The sequence below is a fragment of the Mustela lutreola genome, chromosome 6 (assembly GCF_030435805.1).
Source record: "Mustela lutreola isolate mMusLut2 chromosome 6, mMusLut2.pri, whole genome shotgun sequence".
NCBI classification, from domain to species: Eukaryota; Metazoa; Chordata; class Mammalia; order Carnivora; family Mustelidae; genus Mustela; species Mustela lutreola.
This window is the reverse complement of record NC_081295.1, coordinates 123,514,705-123,537,312: the sequence shown is the minus strand read 5'-3', so window position 1 is coordinate 123,537,312 and position 22,608 is coordinate 123,514,705. Positions and strand designations below refer to the sequence as shown.

Here is a 22,608-nt window from a genome sequence, read left to right as displayed (position 1 = left end):
ATGACTTGGCCGAGGGTCTTAGACAGTTCAGGTTGGGGCTGATGGCCAGGAGGACCAAGCCATGACTAGAGAGTTGGAGCCACCAGCATCACTTCCTGACCTCTGTGGAGAGGCTCTGGGGGCTGACCTCGGTCCCCAACAGCCAGTGACTAAATCAAGTGTGCCTATGTCATGAAGCTACCATGAAGACTGATCTATAGTGGGGTTCACAGAGATTCTGAAATGGCGAACATGTCCACGTGCTCTGAGGGGGGGCACATTTCAACAGGGACAGAGTCTCCAGCACCAGGACCTGCACGCTCCCACACTCCCAAGCCTCTTCATCTGGCTGCTCCTGTGTGTCCTTATAATAAACCATAACAGTCAGCATAGAGTTCTCCTGAGACCCAGGAATCCTTCTAACAAACTATTGAATGTCCCCCAACTTTGTAGACAACTTAAACAACAGTGCCAGGGACATGGGAACCTGAGAGTTGAGACTTGCCCGTGAGCTGAGGGCAACTTGCAGGATGAGTCCTCCCACCTGTGCCTCCCATGCTGACCCCAGGTCGACAGGGTCAGGTGCAAAATGAACAAATTGGAGGACACCCAGATGATGACAGGGAATCAGAGAGTTGGTCAGCTGGGGAAAGAAACCCTCTCCGCCCCATAAAGAGAAATTGAGAGTTAGAGCAAGCGAGTAACCTGCATCTCATCTTGTCCAGGAGCAAAGGATAAGCAGAATGGAAGCTTGTCTATCATGTCCATCTGCCTGCGACCAGCTATTCAGGTCCAGTTAAGGAAGGAGACTCCATACCGGACCCAGTATGGCGTCACGGATGCCACACACCACCGAGAACATCACACTTAACCCACCACGACTTTAGCTCTCAGGTTCCCATGTCCCTGGCACTGTTGTTCGTGTTGGGCAGCGGTCACATAAACACTGACAGATGCTAGAGAGTTTCTGCCCAGAACATCGCCACACACGGGGAAACAGACACAGTCACACGACACGTCGGTGCACACAGATCACTCACGTCTTGCAGACTTGGGGTTTCTCGTCCTTGCAAGAACAAAGGAGGGCAAATCTGTCCTGAGCCATCAGGCCACCAGCCCACCTCACCACTGCCCGTGTTTGTGAGCGAGAACTGCAGTGGACGACATCTGGGACTGATCACGTAGTGTCAGGGGAATGAGACGACAGCTGTCATTTATTATCCACTTGTTCCCTCGGCCAAACCTGAGCACCTACAGAGCACCAGGTTGAGCTGCAGCCTCAGATCTATGCTCCGAAAATGACAGTTAGTTGTTCTCTCTCCATCCCTCGCTGCCAGCACCCCAGCAGCCTTCCGACATGAGAATGCTGCGGTCAGGGCTTTGGAAGAAACCGCCTTCCTCCAGAGCAGAGGAAGACTTGTTTCCCCCACATCCTTCCACGAGACCCAGCATGAGGCTCCTCCAGACAGGGGAGCACACGCTGGACCCAACTCACGACCCACAGATAGAGAGATGCTGCCACTGTGCATGTGACAGGGGGCGTGAGTGGCAGGTGTCCCCCAGGTCCATGAGTGGCCATAGTGGATGTCCCGACCCAACCAAGTCAGTGGTGCGAGCAGTGATCTCTGTGCCTGTGGCAGAGGCCGGGGTTCCCGTGTGAGACGCAGCTGGACCGGCCACTGCAGGTGTGTTCCTGGCTGCACAGGAACATGTTCCCCAGGAACATGTTACATCCACAGAAGATGCACGTGCATATGTGTGTGTGCACTACCTTCTGTCCAAGTTCCAGCAGGGCTGGGCTCCAGGGTTTGTTCAGAGGAACAGCTGCCGAGAGCAAGCATTCAGAGATGCTCATCATCCCAGCTATGAACTACTCCCTAATCCTCCCCCTGATGACACCAGGTGATGAAAAAATGCCATAAATCTCACACACCGCACCTCATGACAACAACTGTCCTCCCTCAATTTATGAGGGAAAAAAAACATAGTAACTGTGATTTTAATGCCCCCCACCCTGGCCTGCTCTCCTCTCTGACCTCAGCAGCTCCAGATCCGGCTGAGCACCAGGCTCGCTTGTGGGGATTCTCAGAACACACAGGCCTCTCTGCAGACTCACAGACTCTGAATCTCCCCAGACTCACAGACTCCGACTATTTTGCACATGACCAACCATACATACTTTCAGCCTGAGCATAACTCCTTCCTTTTCCACCTGGTGAAAGAAAAAAATCCCATGAGATTATACACAGGAGGCAGGGCCCTAGAGTCTAGATGAAATAGATAGCCTGGACCACAGGGAAGTTTCCAGAATGGTCACTACAGACCTAGGGCAGGATCAGGGACATGAAGGAAAGAGACGGCAGGGCAAGATTAACCATCTCCATGCAGTCTTTCCTCAGAAAGGACCTTGCTCTAAAACCTGTGACTTCTGGGAATTGGGTCCGTCACCACATTCATCAGGGTGATTAATGTGTCCCTTGCTCTCACCTCTGGTTTACTACAGTGAATGTAGCAATGAGCACACGGTGGACGGGCACATGTGTGCAGAAGACATTGCCCATAAACAAGGCAGGACAGACTTCCACCTGAGCTTGGGACACTGCAGAAGGACAAGAAAACTCAGAGCACTTCCCTTCCCTACCTGAGCTCTCCTTCCTCCCCATGACAGCTCCAACCACCACAGTACCAGTGACCACAACGACAATCAGACCAGCCACGATGCCCATGATGGGAATTGGGGGCTGAGGAGAGGACCCTGGGAAGAGAGGATACAGTAAGGACCTTGACCCATAGGTCTCAACCCAGACCCTACTGAAGATCTCCACAACAGAACCTGATGTCCCTGACAGGAGACTCTGTACCCAGGTGTCCCTCCTTACCCCATCTCAAGATAATGTGCTTGGGCAGCCCCTCATGCTGCACATGGCATGTGTATCTCTGCTCCTCTCCAGAAGGCACCACCACAGCTACCCACTTCTGGAAGCTTCCATCTCCTGCAGGCTTGGTCTCCACAAGCTCTGTGTCCTGGGTCAGGTCCTCCTCCTCATCACTGTGCCAGGTCAGGGTGATCTCATCAGGGTAGAAACCCAGGGTCCAGCAGCTCAATATGACCCGATGATCAGAGACGAGATGGTAGGTGACATGTGTCTTCAGGGCATCTGAAGAGAAGGGTCAGAAAATTCAGGAATTTAGGGAGGAGTTAAGGTGATGGAGAAGTAGGAGACCCAAAGTTCATCTGGTCCCTAGAATCAGCTAGATAGTTATCAAGTCATTGTGAACACATAGGAATCAATGGGAGATGTGAAGAAAGAAATGCCACAAGGCTACAAGTAGGAAAGGGGATTGCTTCAGGAGGCAGATGCCAAGTTTTATAAAGAGCAGAGCACAAAATCAGGACTTTTGGAAATCTGCTCCAGTGCAAGAGGTTCCTGGCTTAAAGGTACTGAGGTGTCAGAGAGGGGCAGAATCTGAGGTGGGACAGCATGGTCTCAGGATCCCCAGGGTCACAGAAAGAACAGGGGGGCCCGAGTATGCAAAGCTCTCAGGCATCAGAGCGGGGAAGCCGGCTGCATGCTGCGAGTCTGGGTGCTGGCTTTCTGCTCCACGTTGCCATGAGCAGGGAGCCGCTGAACTATTCAGTGAACCACTCTCTAAGAATGGGCCCGGTAAGCAGCAGAAGTCCAGCCAGACCCCCACCTTCCCTGGGTGGAACTGCACTGGTCCCTGCTGCAGGAGTCCATCAAGTTTGGAGTTTTGAGACTCAGTCATGTTCCTGACATAAAAACGCTTGGTCACAGGCTGGGTGAACACAGAGTTCATAGGAAAACCAGGGAGACCAGGCTGATCAATTGCGTTTCTGTGCAGGCTCACTAAAGAGTGGGGAGTGTGAAGTTTCAGATCCAAGTCTAGAGAGCAAGGTGCAGCCATATTTACCCCACTGACCAGAGCTGAAAGCCTCAGGGACCAAAACAGTGTCACCTAGTGGAATCCAGAGATTGAAGCACTGATCAAAGCTTCCCAAAAAACAAGAGTCTGGGGCCTGATGGATTCTCTGGAAAATTCTACCAAACATTCAAAGAAGAAATAATACCTATTCTTCTGAAACTGTTTCAAAAATAGAAACAGAAGGAAAACTTTCAGACACTTTCTATGAGGTCAGTATTTCCTTGAGCCCCAAACCAGGCAATGACCCCATCAAAAAGGAGAATTTCAGGCCAATATCCCTGATGAATTGGATATCAAAATTCTCAACAAGATCCTGGCTAATACAATCCAACAGTACATTAAAAGGATTAGCCGGGGCGCCTGGGTGGCTCAGTGGTTTAAAGCCTCTGCCTTTGGCTCGGGTCATGATCCCAGGGTCCTGGGATCGAGCCCCGCATCAGGCTCTCTGCTTAGCAGGGAGCCTGCTTCCTCTTCCCTCTCTCTCTGCCTGCCTCTCTGCCTACTTGTGATCTCTATCTGTCAAATAAAATAAATAAAATCTTAAAAAAAAAAAAAAGGATTAGCCATCACCACCAGCGGGGACTTATCCCTGGAATTCAAGGGTGGTTCAGCATTCCAAATCAATCAATTTGATAGAATACATAAATAAGAGAAGAGACAAGAACCACATGGTCTTCTCAATTGATGCACAAAAAGCATTTGACAAAATACAGCATCCCTTCCTGATGAAAACTCTTCAGAATATAGGGACAGAAGGAACATTCCACAAGTTCATAAAATCCATCTATGAAGAACCCACAGTGAATATCATTCTCAATAGGGAAAAGCTGACAGCCTTCCCATGGAGATCAGGAACATGACAAGGATGCCCTCTCTTGTCACTATTGTTCAACATAGTACCAGAAGGCCCAGCAACATTAACCAGACCACAAAAGGAACTAACAGATATTCAAATTGGCAAAGAAGAATTCAAACTCTCTCTTTGCAGATGACATGTACACTCTGTGGAAAACCCAAAAGTCTCTACCTTCAAATTACTAGAACTCATACAGCAATTCAGTAATGTGGCCAGGTACAAAATCAGTGCACAGAAACTAGTTGCTTTCTTATACACTAACAATGAAACTGTAGAAAGAGAAACTAGAGAATCAATTCCATTTACAATAGTACCAAAAAACACAAGATACCTTGGAATAAATCTAACCAAAGAAGTAAAGGATCTATATTCTAGGAACTATAAAACACCCATGAAAGAAATTGAAGACAAAAAAGATGGGAAAACATTCCATGCTCATGGATCAAGAATAAACATTGTTAAAATGACTATGCTGCCCGGAGCAATCTATACTCTCAACGCCATCCCAATCAAAATACCATGGCATTTTTCAAAGTGTCAGAGCAAACAATCATAAAATTTGTATGGAACCAGAAAAGTCCACAGGTCACCAAAAAAAATGTTGAAAAGAAAAAGCTGGGGGGCATCACGTTGCCTGATTACAAGCTATGTTACAAAGCTATGATCACCAAGTCAGCATGGTACTGGAACAAAAACAGACACATAGACCAATGGGACAGAATAGAGAACCCAGATACAGGCTCTCAACTTTATGGTCAACTAATCTTCAAAAAGCCAGGAAAAAATATCCAATGGAAGAAAGAGAGTCTCTTCAATAAATGGTGCTGGGAAAATTGGACCGCTATATACAGAAGAATGAAACTGGACCCTTCTCTTACATCATACACAAAGATAAACTCAAAATGGATGAAAAACCTCAATTTGAGACCAGAATCCATCATAATCCTAGAGGAGAACATAGGCAGTAACCTCTTCAACATCGGCCACAGCAACCTTTAAGACAGTCCCCAAAGGCAAGGGAAACAAAAGCAAAAATGAACTTTTGGGACTTCATCAAGATAAAAAGTTTCTGCACAGCAAAGGAAACAGCCAACAAAACAACGGAAGAAGATATTTGCCAATGACACTACAGACAAAAGGTTGATATCAAAGATCTATAAAGAACTTCTCAAACTCAACACCCAAAAAACAGATAATCAAGTCAAAAAAGGGAAGAGGACATGAGCACACACTTCTCTGAGGAAGACATACAAATGTCTAACAGACACATGAAAAGTGTTCATCATCACTAGCCACCAGGGAAAATAAAATCAAAATCACATTGAGATACCACCTCTCAGCAGTCAGAATCGCTAAAATTAATAAGTCAGGAAACAACAAATATTGGCTATGTTGTTGGTGGAAATGTAAGCTGATGCAGCTACTCTGAAAATACTGTGAAGGTTCCTCAAAAAGTTAAAAATAGAGCTACCCTACAATCCAGCAATTGCACCACTGGGTACTTACCCTAAAGATACCAATGCAGTTATCTAAAGGGGCATGTGTACCCCAATGTTTATAGCAACAATGTCCACAATGGTAAAACTGTGGAAAGAGCCTGTATTTCCATTGATGATGGATGGATAAAGATATTACACACACACACACACACACACACACACACACACACACACACAGAATATTACTCAGCCATCAAAAAGATGAAACTTTGCTATTTGCAATGACATAAATGGAAATAGAAGGTATTATGCTAAACAAAGTACGTCAACCAGAGAAAGACAATTATCATATGATCTCACTCATATGTGGAATTTGAGAAACAAAACAGAGACTCACAGGGGAAGAGAGGAAAAAATAAAACAAGATGAAACCAGTGAGAGAGACAAACTAAAAGGGACTCTTAATCATATCAAACAAACTGAGGGTTGCTGGAGGAGACACGGGTGGAGGGATGGCGCCCCAGGGTGGTGGACATTAAGGAGGGCACATTTTGTAATGAGCACTGGGTGTTATAAAAGACTGATGAACCACAGCCCTGTACTCTGAAACCAATGAAACTTTGAATGTTAATTAATTGAATTTAAACCAATAAAACATTAAATATTACTTAATTGAATTTAAATTTTAAAGTGTTGAAAAAATTAAAAGATAAAAATAAAAAGACAAAAGAGGACTCCTAAAGTTTGAGAGAGGAAATAAACAGAAGCACTGAGAGCCTTCCAGGGTCCACAAGGGTGGGGATGCAAGAGTGTGTGAGGAGCCAGCATGGAGGGGACTGTGCCCAGACTGTGCTCAGTGCATCATGGGCTTTGACATGGTCGCTGCTCTGCTGGTCATCCTTGCTGCTCCTTGGTCCCTTGTACCATCAGTGGAAACTTGTCACACCAGGCCCAGTAATCACAACAACTCCGATCTCTCTTCTCTCTAGGACTTTATGCATCAAGATTTTCCTGTGAACAGGGTTGCCAGAGCTTAGGCCTGGTCAGGACTCAGCTCCCAAGTTTTTGCTGTCTTTTTCCTTCTCCTCCTCCTCCTCCTCCTCCTCTTGCTCTTCCTTCTTCTTCTTTGCTTCTATGGAGAATTAGGCCTGTTGTTTATTGGGTACAAGTTGTGGTCTCATGTTCCTCTGGTGTTCCCAGTCTGGGACAGCCCCAGGGGTCCTCTGTCTCTCATTGTCCCCACAAGGCCCAAGGGGCCTCTGCACACAGGAATATCTGTGGGGTTCAAAGGTGACTTTTTATACCAGTCCATCTCTTCTAGGGATCATCTCCTTCTAGAGTTGTTCTGGATCATTCTTTCCATCTTTCCCCATCTTTTTTAAAAAGCATATTATGGAGTTAGAGACAGCAACTGATAATTTCTCATCCTCATTATATTTCAGTTAGTTTCTATTTTCTTGGCTCACCCACATGCCCCCCTGTTCTTGACACTAGTAATTCCAGCTCTGCTTCCATTCCTGATTCATAGAGTGATGAAACAGTGTCTAATTTGAATTCACATTTCTCTGGAATACGTGACCCACAAGCCTAGATGCACCTTTCCAGAAGGGAGAACTGTCATTGTTTCCTGTGCATGCCGGAGAGATGATGCAGGGAGGAGGACATGGGGACGTGGAGGAGACACCACTGGTGAGAAGACTGATAGGCTCCATGAGCAACTGTGGCCTAGGGCTCATCTAGAAGAGAGAGGTTCTCTGTGCGGATCATCTTCCAAGTGATAACTGAGTGTCATACACAGAAACTCCTTTGTAGAAACTTCAGTCAAGTAGAAACAGACCAAATGGGCCCACCTGGTGGGGTGTATGTGCTGGTAGTGAGGGGCAGACTGTCTGCTAGTAACTAAGGGAAGTGCGTGTGTTAGAGGCTGGGAAGTGCAGTGAGGAAGGGGACCCAGAGGAGACCTGTGTGGGGACAGGGAAGACGGCTACTTTACAACAGTGGTAAGTGTGAGCCTCACTGAGAAGCTGACCTCTGAGAGATTAGAAGGACATGAAAAAATTGTGTAAGAAGAGGTCTGGGGAGAGTTCTTTCCAGGCAGGGAGGCTCCAGTGCACATGCACTAGAGCAGGACCCTGTCTGTGTTCAAGGAAGGATGAGGAGGCCACTGTGGCTGCAGCAGAGAGCAGGTGACATGAGGTCAGATACTGACCACATCATGCAGGCCTGAGGGTGTGAGAAGGGTTTTGAGTTTCCTTTGAGTGAAATGTGGAGTTACAAGAATGAACAGATCAGGGTAGGGGCAAGATGGTAGAGGATTAGGGGACCCTATTTCAACCAGTCCCCTGAATTGCGCTGAATAGCCATCAGAGCACTCTGAACACCCATGACATCAGCCTGAAATATAAGATTATACATCTGGATCTCTACGGGGGCAAAGGATCATCAGTCAAGAGGTACAAAACATGGAGTTGGGATTGTGCAGACAGATATCAGAGGAGAAACAGAAGGGGGAGGGTAGCCACATACATTACTTACTGCTTGTCAAGGTAAGTGTACACTTACTCCCCTCCACCTGTTTCACCCAAACCCCATGCCCCTACCCACCATATCTCTGGTAACCATCTGTTTGTTCTCTATGGTTATGTTTATTACTATCTATCTATCTATGTATGTTTATATTCCACTTTTTGATTTCTCTCTTCTCTTGTTTTGTTTCTCAAATTCCACATATGAGTAAAATCATACGGTCTTTGTCTTTCTCTGACTATTCTGCCTGCATGATACTCTCTTGATCCATCCATGTTGCAGCAAACGGCAAGATTTCATTCTTTTTTTATGGCTGAGTAACATTTCATTGTATAAATGTACCACATCTTCTTGATACATTCATCTATCGATGGATATGTGGGCTATTTTCATAATGGGACTACTGTAAATAGTGCTGCAATGAACTAGGGATGCACATAGATTTTTAAATTAATGTCTTCGTATTCTTAGGGTAAATACCCAGTAGTAAAATTCTGGATCATATGGGAATTCTATTTTTAATTTTCTGCAGAACCTCCATACTGTTTTCCACAGTGGCTATACCAGTTTACATGCCCATTAATAGTGCCAGAGGGTTCCTTTTTCTCCACATCCTCACCAGCACCTGCTGTTTCTTGTGTTTTTTTTTTTTTTATTTTAGCCATGTTGACAGGTGAGAGGTGATGTATCATTGTGGTTTTGATTTGGATTTGCCTGATGATGAGTGATTTTGATCATCTTTTCAAATGTCTATTGGCCATATGGATGTCTTCGTAGAAACAAGTCTATTCATGTCTAATGTTCCTTGGTTAACTGGAATATTTGTTTTCTCTTTGTTTAATTGCATTAGTTCTTTGCATATCTTAGATACTATCCTTTTATCAGCTATATTATTTGCAAATATATTCTCCCATTCTGTAGGTTGCCTTTTAGTTCTGTTCATTGTTTCCTTTGCTGTGCAGGAACTTTTTATTTTGATGTAGTCCCACTCCTTTATTTTTGCTTTTGTTTCCCTCAGGATTCATACCTAGAAAAATGCTGCTGTCTTTGATATCAGAGAAATTACTGCTTGTGCTCTCTTCCAGGATTTTTAGGATTTCAGGTCTCACATTTAGGTCTTTAATCCATTTTATATTCATTTTTGTGTATGGTATAAGAAGATGGCCCAGTTTCATTCTTTTGCATGTTGCTGTCCACTTTTTCCAACACCATGTGTTGAATAGACAGTCTTTTTCCTGTCACATATTCGTTCCTGATTTGTTAAAGACAAGTTGACCATGTAAGTGTGAGTTTACTTCTGAATTTCTATGCTGGTCCATTGATCCATATGTCTATTTTTTGGCAGTACCGTACAGCTTTGATTACTACAGCTCTGTAATCTAACTTAAAGTCTGGAATGTGATGCCTCGAGTTTCACTTTTCTATTTCAAGATTGCTTTTCTACTCATGGTCCTTGTGGTTCTATACAAATTTCAGGACAGTTTGTTCTACTCTGTGAAAAACACTGTTGGTATTTTGATAGAGATTGCATCAAATATGTAGATTGATTTGGATAACAGAAATTTTAACAATATTTTTTCTTCCAGTCCATGGATTGGATTCTTGCCATTTGTTTGTGCCATTTTCAATTTCATTCATTAGTGTTTTATAGTTTCCAGAGTACAAGTTATCCACCATTTTGGTTAAGTTTATTCCTAAGCACTTTATTATTTTTGGTGCAATTCTTCAATGCCTTCCCACAGCCCTTGCCCACGTGCCTGGCCATCACCAAGCTTTCCTCCCTCAGAAGCTCCTCCTGTGGGGCCCTTGCAGTCAGCCTCCCTCCTCCTTGCTCTCAGCCTATGCCCCCTCCTTCCTGTCAGTTTGTAATTAAGTTCTTTCAGGGCACCCAGTCCCCCATTCCCAGACCCTCAGCACTAGTCTCCCCTGCTGCCTCTTGCCATCCCTCTTCCTCACTGACTAGAAAAGTGCTCCAGGTCCAAATGCACAGGTCCTTGGCCTTCATCCTGACTTTGGCTCCTTGACCCCAGTGGTCCTCATTCCTGACACGTAGCCCCAAACTGGTTGTTCCTGACACATGCTCAGCTGCAGCCTTTCCCTACAGCCAGGCCTCTACCTTCCTGCCTTCCAGGTATGGTTGTCCCACCCAAACTCTTTGGGGGTCTGATCTGCCACATCCATCCCTGCCTGAATGATCCCTACCATCTAGGTCCTTCCCCAAGGTGTTCACTATGGAGTTTTGGCTCTATTTTCTCATCTGTTTCTCCTCCTTTCTTATAGACTACCCTTGGGCTCACTGCCTAGCAGCTCTGAGACCCCTGCGCACTCTCTCTCCCCAGTGAACAATGGTAGGTCCATCCTATTCCCCACCAGGGGCATCATCAGGCCACTCTTCCAGTCTGGGTCTAGGCCCACACCTTCCCCTCCCCCAGAAGTACTGGCCTACCATAAACACCCTTGTGGTCACAATCCCCTCCACAGCTCCCCTGCCTCTCTAATCGTCCCTCACTTGGCACTACCTAGTCCCTGATGAAACTTCACCACAGGCATCATGGTCCATGTTTCTCCACTCCACCATAACCCTCCTGGGCACCATGTCACCCCTGGTCATAGATCATTCACACTTAACCACCCCCTTCATGAAGGTCAGGCCTTCATGCACCATGACAGTGAGAAAGACATGTCAAAGCCACAGGGACCGTGGGAAGAGGAATTCCTGGGACCTGAGACGTGACACACAGAGTCGAAGGACTTGGAAGGTAACAGAGGAGCCTCAGAATGACTCTGGCAGACATCTAGCCCTGCAGGCACAGAAAGGAGGTGAGAGGGGGTTGGAGCAGGGGCGGGATGGGAGATTTCCCCAGGGAAGTTCAGGGCAGAGAGCAGAGATCTGTCTCTTTCCCTGGATTTTCCTGGGAGTGGGGGTGAGGATTGACTGTCTATGGATTTTAGCCTACAGGACCATTACTCAGCCAGCACAGAGAAGGCATGGAGGAGAACAGGGAGGGGCCCCTCTGGTTGGAGTTGTCACTGGGGCAAGGAAAGCAGAGGGACACAGGATGAGAGAAGTCACTGCTGGATAGTGGCCAGTTCACATTCCGTCTAGGAGATCTGGGCCTGGAAAAGCTGAGAAGACAACAGCACCAAGGTCTTCAGGCATTTCCACTATAATGGGGAGCTCTTCCTCTCTTACGATCTGAAGATCCATGGATGGACACTTCCCTGGTCCTCTGCTCAAACCTTGGCTATGGAAATCAAGAAGTCCTTGCATGTAAATGGCTGTCAAAGCTAGGATTTCTCAGCCCATATACAGGGAGAGCTTTGTAGAAGCAGCAGAAATATCTGAAGTCCTGGATGAGTTTCTTTGGCAGAAATGGTTCACCACTGGGGTACAGATTTTCTTCTCTGCTGGACCCATTGAACCTCCCCCCAACAGCCCTGTCCACGGAAGCCTTCTTTGTCTGATGGAATGCACAAAGGTTCTGCTGGTGCATTGTACTGTGATCCACCTGTCCTAATAAAGCCTCTGAATAAAGGATAGAGACACCAATCATGTGGAGACAGAAGTGAATCCTCCCAGGGGTATCTGGGAGGCTCAGCTGGTTGAATCCAACTCTTGATTTCAACTCAGCCAATGATCTCAAGGTTGTGAGTTTAAGCCCAGTGTGCGGCTCCATGCTTGGTGCAGAGTCTGTGGGATTCTCTTTCTCCCTCTCTCTCTCTGCTCTTCTGCCTGCTCATGAAATCTCTTGTTCTATAAATCAATCAATCAATCAATGAATAAAAAGACATAAATAAAATAAAAAAGAAGAGGAAGAAGGAGGAGAATGAGAAGGAAGAGGAGAAGAAGGAGTAAAGAATAAGGAGGAGGAGGGGAAGAAGTAGTGATTCCTCCTAGTGTCAACAGTCCAGGGAGGCAGTGGTCCTCCTGCAGAAAATTGAACCAGGGAAGATGAGCGTCAGGCAGGAGAGGAAGCCCTAGCCTCACTGTCACAAAGAGTTGTTTCCTGATAGTGCCCTCAGCCCACGAACCCACCCGTCATGTTCCACCCCTGAGCATCAACTCATGGATCCAACAGAGTGAGGCCTGGATGCCGGGTCCAACAACATGCCTGTCCAAAGGAACTAGGTCCTATGAAGCAGAACAGACCTGGAGAATGAGAGCTTCAGCCAGAGGTGGAAAGGCAAGAGAAACAGCCCTGATCTCTCTCTCTCTCCCTTAGAGGGGAGCAGGGCTAACCCTGTACCTCACTGGCTCTGTGCTTTCTTCTCCAGTGCTCTGAACTTGACCTACAGCCAGACTTTGGAGGGGAAGTCCAGCCTGACAGGCTGGGTGTTCTATTTCTCTCCCAGGAATATCTCCCTGACCAGTATGCCCAGCAGTTTAGGGGAGTCCTGCCTAGTGGGAATGGGACCTACTGGATGTGTGTGGCTATAAAGATTCCTTAGAGAGAGGATCAGAGGTTCACTTGCTACATGGAAGGCACAGTGCACACCCTGTGACCTCACATTCTGGGCCTGGTCAGGACAGGAGGCAGGGTGGGGAGAAGACAGCAGTTCTGTGCTCCTGGGGTGCCAGGTCAATATAAGACCCTTTTCCAGGAAAGGCCCTGGTATATCAGAATGGAGTAACAACCTTCTTATTGCTGCTGGTTTCCTTATTGTCATTCTTGCATGAGTCCTCTCTCTAAGAACAAGAAGTCAACAAGAGCTGCGGGAGCCCAAGTGAGAAATATGAGCAGTGGGTGGGATGGGCGGGGCTCTCCTGGGATATGGGCAGTCCCTCGTGTCTGCACAATATGGAGGGCACGACAAGCCTCTGTAACAGGAGCTGAAGTCAGAGTGCTGAGAGAGTGGGAGCCACATGTATATATACACCCTTAGCCCCATTCAAAGCCAAGATCCCTGGGACCCTTGAGTGGTGAGCATGACTCGTCTTACTCTGGATGCGGATTGGGTAGTGGAGGCTGAGACTCCCTCCCTCTTCTGAGCTGGTCCCTACTTCTCTCTACCCTCAGGCTCAGCAAGGTTGGTCCAGGGGCATTTCCAGGTGGAAAGGTGCAGGAGAGGGGGTGACGGTGGCAGTTTCAGGATGCAGAGGGTGGATAGATAGCCTCAGAAATGGGGTCTCAAGAATCTCCTACACCTCATTTACAAGAAGGTTGTAAGACACACTGCCTGAATTGCTTGGGGAGTCAATGCTAGGAAAGGGGCAAGCAGGCTCTGGCAGCCTCAGCCAAGCAGCATTTGCAGAGGACCTGTGATTCCAGGTACAAGTGGACCAAGAAGGAGCAAGGAAGGGCTAGTGTACCTGAAAGCTGAGTCAGGGATGAGAGTGGAGGGCTGTGAGCATTGGATTTTCCATTGTACAGACCCCACTGCAACCTCTCTTTCTAGACTGCCTGCCAGTCATCTGAGATTTCTGATGTGCCTTCCAGTTAAGATCTGTTGGCTCAGGGGAGGGGAGGGAGGAGGCTGAGCTGCAGGTGGGGTCTGTTCCTGTAGTGAGCATGGCCAACAAGCAGACCACAGCCCTGGTGCACAGGTGGTTATGCAAGTGGGGATCCAGACACCCATGGAGAGAAAGTGCTGTGTTTGTGACGACTGCCTGGCCTCGGGGGAAGAGGTAATAGGACCTGTCCTTCAGGGATGCCCTGTGCTCCTTGGGGCTTGAGACGGGTTGGGGAAGGCTTTGAGTTTCTGCTCGAGTGCTGCTCTTGGTCCCAGGGCCCTTTCCTGCTCCTGTCTTGTGGTTGGTGGAAGTAGGCCCAGGTGACAGTGCTGAGGGATCATGTAGGGCAGCTGAAGACTAGCACAGGCTGAGAAAAGAAGTGTGAGAGAGAAAATAGTGAGGGTGTTATCTTCCTTCAGAGAAAGACAAAGCTGAATTTAGACAACTGAGGAAGTCCTGAGAGCACACAAAGCAATATTTGGCCCCAGATGGCCTTCTACTGGTTTCTCTTTCCTCCCTGAGCTTGTGAGCCTTCAAGACCTGGATTAACACCAAATGGCACCAACGGGCCACAATGGCAGCAAGCAGCATCTATTTATTTATTTTTTTTAAGATTTTATTTATTTATTTGACAGAGAGAAATCACAAGTAGATGAAGAGGCAGGCAGAGAGAGAGAGAGGGAAGCAGGCTCTCTGCTGAGCAGAGAGCCCGATGCGGGACTCGATCCCAGGACTCTGAGATCATGAACTGAGCCGAAGGCAGCGGCTTAACCCACTGAGCCACCCAGGCGCCCAGCAAGCAGCATTTAACAGCCTCAGTACACTCCCCAACGAGAGGCAACATATTTTAGAATATTCTAGACCATTCAGATCTCCAGATAACTATAGCCCCAACCAATGTCACACAGAGCAGAAGAACTGTTGCTGGGCCTAGCTGACTCACACAATGAGAGAGAAAAAAAAGGTGGCTGTATTATTTGGAGATTTTTTTGTTATCTAGCATTAGGTAACAGCAATGTCTAATGTACTACTATTATTACGTTTTATTTATTGTCTGTCTTTCCTGTGAGATAGGAAGCATTAGGACAATATGTGCTGTGTCTGTGGCATTAAATGATTACCAGGCCTAACAGAGTTTGGCCCAGAGGCATTCATGGAATATACTTAGAGGAAAGAAGAAAGAGAGAAAAAGAAAGAAAGAAAGAAAGAAAGAAAGAAAGAAAGAAAGAAAGAAAGAAAGAAAGAAAGAAAGAAAGAAAGAAGTGATCAGAATTCCTTAAACTTGGACTTGGAGCTTGTAAGAGGAAAGAGTATAGGCATTTGGCATGGGGAGTTCTTTTTGAAGTGTGTCTGCGCGCGCGCGCTCGCACGCCCATGCACCTGCACAAGTTCCTATATGGGTTTAGTATGTACGTATTGGTCTTGGTTGCCTGAAGAAGGAACCAGGAATATGAAGAGTACCTCCTACACTCATATTCCAAACACATGGGTGGTATAGACAGGTAGCACCTAACCACCAGATGCCTCTGAGATGTCTTGGGCTTGGGTTTTAATTATGTTGTAGGTCATTGACTCAGCGGCAGGGCTTCAGGCCCTTTGGAGCACATGGTGAGCCATCCTCAAATCCCCAGATCAGCCATTAGGGTAGAAATGAGATTTGAGGTTGAGTAGCAGAGCTCCTGTCTAGCTGTTAAGGGTAGCAGACAGTGGGACCTGTCTGGTGGTCAGGACTGAAGATTCTAGCATTCACATCACTTGACATCACTGAGGAAAGAGCCAGTATCACAGTCTCTAGCATCAGAGATAGTAGTAGGAATGAGTGACAGGAACTCATGTCCAAAGTCATCTCCATGGAAAGCAGCAGTGTGTTTACCAGAGCATCTGGCATATTTGTGGGGCTGGCTGCAGATCTGGGAATCAACAGTTCTGGCTTGGAGACCTCTCTGTTCCCTAAAGCCAGAGTCCCTGGGCACTCAGTGGGGAGGAAACCTCAATATCAGTGTAGATTGTTGGGAAACACTTTACAAGCCAAACCTGACCAGACATGCATCGCCCCTTTATGTAGGGCCCTGTGCTACTGTCATAGGTCAGGGACATACTGGGGAGGTAATGACTGAGCAGGAATAAAGGAGCTCAGGTTTCTGTCCTCAGCCCTGTGACCACAAAGAGGTATTGCCACTCTGCTCTCAGATTCTCACCAAATAGCACTGAGGTGGGGGCAGGGAGGGGGCTGGAAGGAATAGGGATGTAGTGAGCACTCACATGTTCAGGAAAAAGTGTAGGCTCAAAAATGACATGGGGTAGGTGATGTGTATACGTAAGGCTGATTTCTGGCACACAGCCTAGAACAATATGGAAATTAAAACAAACAACAAACATGTTGATGGGAGAATCTGACTTTCAGAGTTACCACATCATAAGATTGAGATGACCCATTTTCAAAAATAACAAAACACAAAGTGTACAAAGAAACAGGACAACATGGCCCATTCCAAGTTAAAAAAAAAAAAAAAAGAGAGAGAGAGAAAGAAAAAAAAGCAGAAAGTGTTCCTATGGAAGATCCTATGGTGGACTTACTGGACAAGTACTTTATTTATCAGAGGGAGAGCACAAGCAGGCTGGGTGGCTGGCAGAGGCAGAGAGAGAAACAGGCTTCTCATTGAGCAAGGAGCCCAATGTGGGACTCGATCCCAGGACCCTGGGATCATGGCCTGAGCCAAAGGCAGTGGCTTAACCAACTGAGCCACCCAGGCATCCTTCTGGACAAGTACTTTAAATCCACTGTCTGTATGGTGCTCTGAGAATTAAAGAAGTCAAGATAATTAGATATGTGTAAAATAAAGTATTTACAAAGAGATACAATACACAAAAAGAAACTAAAAGGAAATTCCAGTGCTGATATCGACAATAACTCAAATGAAAGTTTTACTAGAGGTGTTCAAGAGCAGATTTCAGCAAGTAGAAGAAAGAATCACTGAACTTGAAGGGAGGACCATTGAAATGATCAAGTCTGAGGAACAAAATGAAAACAACTGAAGAAAAGGGAAGAGAGCCTACTGGAGCACTGACATAACATAAAGGGGACCAACACAGGCATTGTGGGAGTTGCAGAAAGAAGAGAAAGAAAATGGTAAGAGAGATTGTTTGAAGAAATAATGGCTGAAAACTCACCCAATTTCAAGAAAGACATGAACATAAACATACTCCAATCAAAGCATAGAGCTTGGCAGAATAGTGAGAGAGGGATGATCCAACTATATGTATTTAAAAGAGACTCACTTTATCAAAAAACACAAATACTTCAACAGTGAAAGGATGGGAAAATGTATTCTGTGCACAAAATAACCAAAAGAAAACTGGAGTGTTTCTACTAATATCAGTCAAAATAGAATTAAAATAAAAAATATTTAGAAGAGACAAAAAGAACAGTATATGCGAACACACGTTTCAATAGAACATGAAGATGTAACAATTATAAATGAGTAGCACTTAATAACAGATCAACAAAATCTATGAAGTTAAGCTTCATAGAATGAAATGCGGAAGTAGAGAAATAATAGCTGGAGAATTCAATATCCCATTCTCAAAATTGGATAGAGCAACAAGCAGAAGAAAATTAAGGAAACAGAGGGCTTGAGCAACATAAAAAAAACACAGACTAGATCTGACACCCATATACAGAACACTCTACCCACAAATAACATAATACACGTTCTTCTCCAGGGTACAGGGGGCCATTCCCAGGATGTACCACATGTTGGACCACGAATTAAGACTCAACAGAATCAGTAAGAGAGATATCACATGAACTATCCAACCACAATGGGATGCAGTTAGAAATCAGCAACAAAAGGAAAACTGGAAAATTCACAAATAGGTAGAAATTAAACACTCTTAACAAATGGGCTGAAGGAAATCACAAGTAAAATACTTACAAAATACTTAAGTCAGTGACCATATCCTCCATGAGGATTCTGCTTGTCACCTTCATAGCCCGCCTGCCTTCCTCCCTCCCGAAGAGCTGGCTATGAGATGACAGGCTAAGGAGGAAGAGAGAGAGGAGGACCAAGAGAAGGAAGACCTGGGCACATCTGGGTGGTGTCTGCAGTGCCAGCAGGGGAGGTAGCGGCAGTGTTGACAGTGTGGGTTGCACCCTGTGGAGGACAGTGTGTGTGTGCTTGTGTAGGGGCTCTCTCCCTGCACTTTCGTCCAGACACCTGGGATGCGGCCCCTCAGGTGTAGAAGATAAATAATATCCCTTTTAGTGACCCATGTGCCCTCTTCTTCTGTTCACCTTGACTTGGAAAACTGGCTTTGAAATTACCTTTTTGCCACCTGATCCAACTTACATGTCAACCTATGATGAATTTGAAAACCGCTGGACTTCACACCAGTCAGAAGGAGCAGACCGACAGTATTCTTCTAGAGAAAAAAATGCTATTGAGAGTGTTCCTTGACTAGAACCAGTCAAGGCAACAGAATTGCCTGTATCTGGTGTGTTATTTACACAATGCCTTGTATGCTTTACTCTTCTCACATGGAAATGCTGTTGATTTTAATCAAATCATCAGCTTTTGCATATCACTGAGATCATGGATTAATTGTAGTATATTCTCGTATGCTTATTCTGGGTATGGTTCAAGTTCTGGGAAACCAACAGAGAAGAATCTCTATGCAGATAGAGGAGCTGCTTAGCTTGCTCTTAGGACAAGATGTGGCATTCACCCTGAAAATGTGATCGTATATGGCCAGAGTAGATGTTCAGCTCCTTTTGTAGATCTTGCTGCTCGGTTTGAGAGTGCTGTTGTTACTCTACATTCTCCTTTGACCTCGGGAATGACAGTCACTCTTCCTGATACCAGAAGACCTATTCTTTTGAAGTATTCCTAAACATGGACAAAATCTCTGAGACAACTTCCCCAGTGTTAGTAACTCATGAGGCTGAATAAAGGACAGGCAAGACTAAGTAGGAAGGTGGGTAGGGGGTGATGTAACTAAGCTCATAGGGGGCTGTGTAACCAGGCTCACAGAAAACCCACATGTGGAGAGAATAATATGGCAGAAGGTGAGGGGCCAGAGAAGAAAAGAAGGAGACTAGAGGAGCTACTGGCTGAGAAAATGGCTATTGATGGTGGATATGGGGACACTGGAGACTGGGAAGGTCACTGGAACCATGTAAGAAGTTCCTCGAGCTATCTGGACCCTTCACACACCCTGATATCAAACCAAGCACTTAATATCTCCAGTTTTTTGTTAAGTACATGTAAAATTCTAGTCATTGGAGCTGGTGGCTTAGGATGTGAGCTCCTGAAAAATCTGGCATTTTCTGGTTTTAGACAGATTCATGTTATAAGCATGGGCACTATAGATGTTTCCAATCTATGTTGTTTCTTAAATTCCACACATGAATGAGGTCATATGAGAATTGTCTTTTCTGATTGAATAATTTCACTTCGCATAATACTGTCTAATTACATATATATGTATATATATAATATATATATATATAGTATACATATGTATACATATACATATGTATACTATACATATATATAATATGTATATATAATATGTATACATATGTATAATACGTATACATATGTATACTATACATATACATATAATATGTATACTATACATATTATATATTATATATATGTGTGTACCACATATTCTTTATTCATTCATCTGCTGATAGACATCTGGGCTCTTTCCATTGTCTGGCTATTGTGGACATTACTGCTATAAACATTGGGGTACACATGCCCCTTCGGATCACTGTATTTGTATCTTTAGAGTAGATACCTAGTAGTGCAATTGCTGGATTGTAGGGCGGGTCTATTTTCAACTTTTTCCATAATTACTGCACCAGTTTGCCTTCCCCCCAACAGTGTAGGAGGGTTCCACTTTCTCTGCATCCTGCCGACTTCGCTCATTTCCAGACTTCTACATTTTAGCTATTCTGACTGGTGTGGTATCTCATTGTAAGTTTTTTTTTTTCTTTTTTAATTTCTTTTCAGTGTACTAGAATTCATTGTTTATGCTCCACACCCATTGTAGTTTTGATTTGTATTTCCCTGATGCCAAGTGATGTTGAGCTTTTTTTCTTTTTAGTTTTATTTTATTTGTTCAGTGTTCCAAGATTTGTTTTTTAGGCATCATCACCCAGTGTTCCATGCCATACATGCCCTGCTTAATACCCACCACCAGGCTTTTCCACCCCTACTCCATCCCCTCCAAAACTCTGTTTGTACCTCAGAGTCCACAGGCTCTCATGGTTCATCTCCCCCTCCAATTTCCCCCAACTCCGTTCTCTTCTCTCAATGTAGTCCATGTTTTTCCTAATGCTCCACAAGTAAGTTAAACCATATAATTGACTCTGCTTCACTTATTTCAATCAGCATAATATCCTCCAGTCTCATCCATATTGATACAAAAGTTGGGTATTCATCCTTTCTGATGGAGGCATAATAGTCCATTGTATATATGGACCACATCTTCTGTATCCATTTGTCTGTTGAAGGGCATCTTGTCTCTTTCCACAGTTTGACGACTGTGGCCATTTCTGCTATGAACATTGGGGTATGGATGGCCCTTCTTTTCACTACATCTGCATCTTTACAGTAAATACCCAGTAGAGCAATTGCAGGGTCATAGGGTAACTCTATTTTTAATTTCTTAAGGAACCTCCACACTGTTTTCCAAAGTGGCTGCACCAACTTGCATTCCCAACAACACTGTAAGAGTGTTCCCCTTTTTCCACATCCTCTCCAACACTTCCTTTTTTCCTGTCTTGTTGATTATGGCTATTCTAACTGGTGTAAGGTGGTTTTGATTTCAATCTCCCTGATGGATAATGATGATGAACATTTTTTCATGTTTCTATTTGCAATTTGTATGTCTTCTTAGGAGAAATATCTGTTCATGTCTTCTGCCCATTTTTTGACATGATTATCTGTTTTTTGAGTGTTGAGTTTGAGTAGTTCTTTATACATCTTGGATATCAGCTCTTTGTCTGTGGTGTCATTTGCGAATATCTTCTCCCATTCTGTGGGTTGCCTCTTAGTTTTATTGACTGTTTCTTTTGCCTTTGGAGATGTGCCTTGAAAGAACTCCTAAAACTCAACACCCAAAAAGCAGATAATCATGTTAAAAAGTGGGCGAAAGACATGAACAGACTCTCTCTCTCTCTCTCTCTCTCTGTCAAATAAATAAATAAATAATCTTAAAAAGAAAGATATGGTTCATATATACCATGGAATATTACACCTCTAACAGAGAGGATGAATACCCACCTTTTGTATCAACATGGATGGGACTGGAGGAGAAAGTCAGTTATCATATGGTTTCACTTACTTGTGGAGCATAACGAATAACATAGAGGATATTAGGAAAGGAAAGGAATAGTGATTGGGGGAAAGCAGAGGGGGAGATGAACCATGAGAGACTGTGGACTCTGAAAAATAAACTGTGTCTTTTCGAAGGGAGAGGGTGGAGGGATGGGTGAGCCTGGTGGTGGGTATAAAGAGGGCATTTATTGCATGGAGCACTGGGTGTGATGCATAAACAATGAATCTTGGAACATTGAAAGAAAGAAAAGAAAAGAACTCAAAACATATGTGGTGTATATAAATAATGGACTATTACTCAGGCTTCAGAAAGGATGAATACCTATCATTTGCATCAACATGGATGGAACTGGAGGAGATTATGCTAAGTGAAATAAATCAACAGAGAAATACAGTTATCATATGTTTTCACTCATATGTGGAACATAAAGAATAGCATGGAGGACATTAAGAGAAGGAAGGGAAAAATGAAGGGGGGGGCAGGAATCAGAGTGGAAGATTAACCATGAGAGACTATGGACTCCAGAAATCAAATTGAGGTTTTTAGAGGGGTGGGACTGGGAGGGATATGTTAGCCCAGTGATGGGTATTAAGGCAGGCATGGATTGCATGGATCCCTGGGTGTTAATCATGGAACACTACCTCAAAAACTAATCATGTACTGTATGGTGACTAACGTAACATAATAAAAATTATTTTTAAAAAAAGGGAAAACAATTTCCTCTTGGGAGGGGAGCCCCAGCTCTTACCTCAAAATTCCCCTTGAGCATTCCTACTACCACCTTATTGGCTTTCAAGTACTGACCACCATTAGTAACCAAAAGCACAGAAAGAAAAAGAAAAAAAAACTGAAAATTTGCCAATGCTTTATTAAAGACCATAATAACAAGAAAGTAAACACAGTATCACATGAGGTGCCTGGTGGGTCAGATTGTTGAGTGTCCAACTGCTGATTTTGTCCCAAGTCGTGATCTGATGGGTTCTGAGATGGAGCGCCTCTTTGGGCTCTGCACTCAGCAGGGAGTCTGTTTGGAGATTCTCTCCCTCTGCCCCTCCCCCTGC

The 22,608-nt window shown here is 44.9% G+C and overlaps 2 pseudogenes; one reads left to right on the top strand and one right to left on the bottom strand.

Annotated features, from left to right (window-relative positions):
* Positions 1-206: 206 nt before the first annotated feature.
* LOC131834701 (HLA class I histocompatibility antigen, alpha chain G-like) overlaps positions 207-22,608 on the bottom strand; it is a 172,450-nt pseudogene continuing 150,048 nt past the window's right edge.
* On the top strand, positions 18,547-19,146 carry LOC131833279 (alpha/beta hydrolase domain-containing protein 17B-like; annotated as a pseudogene).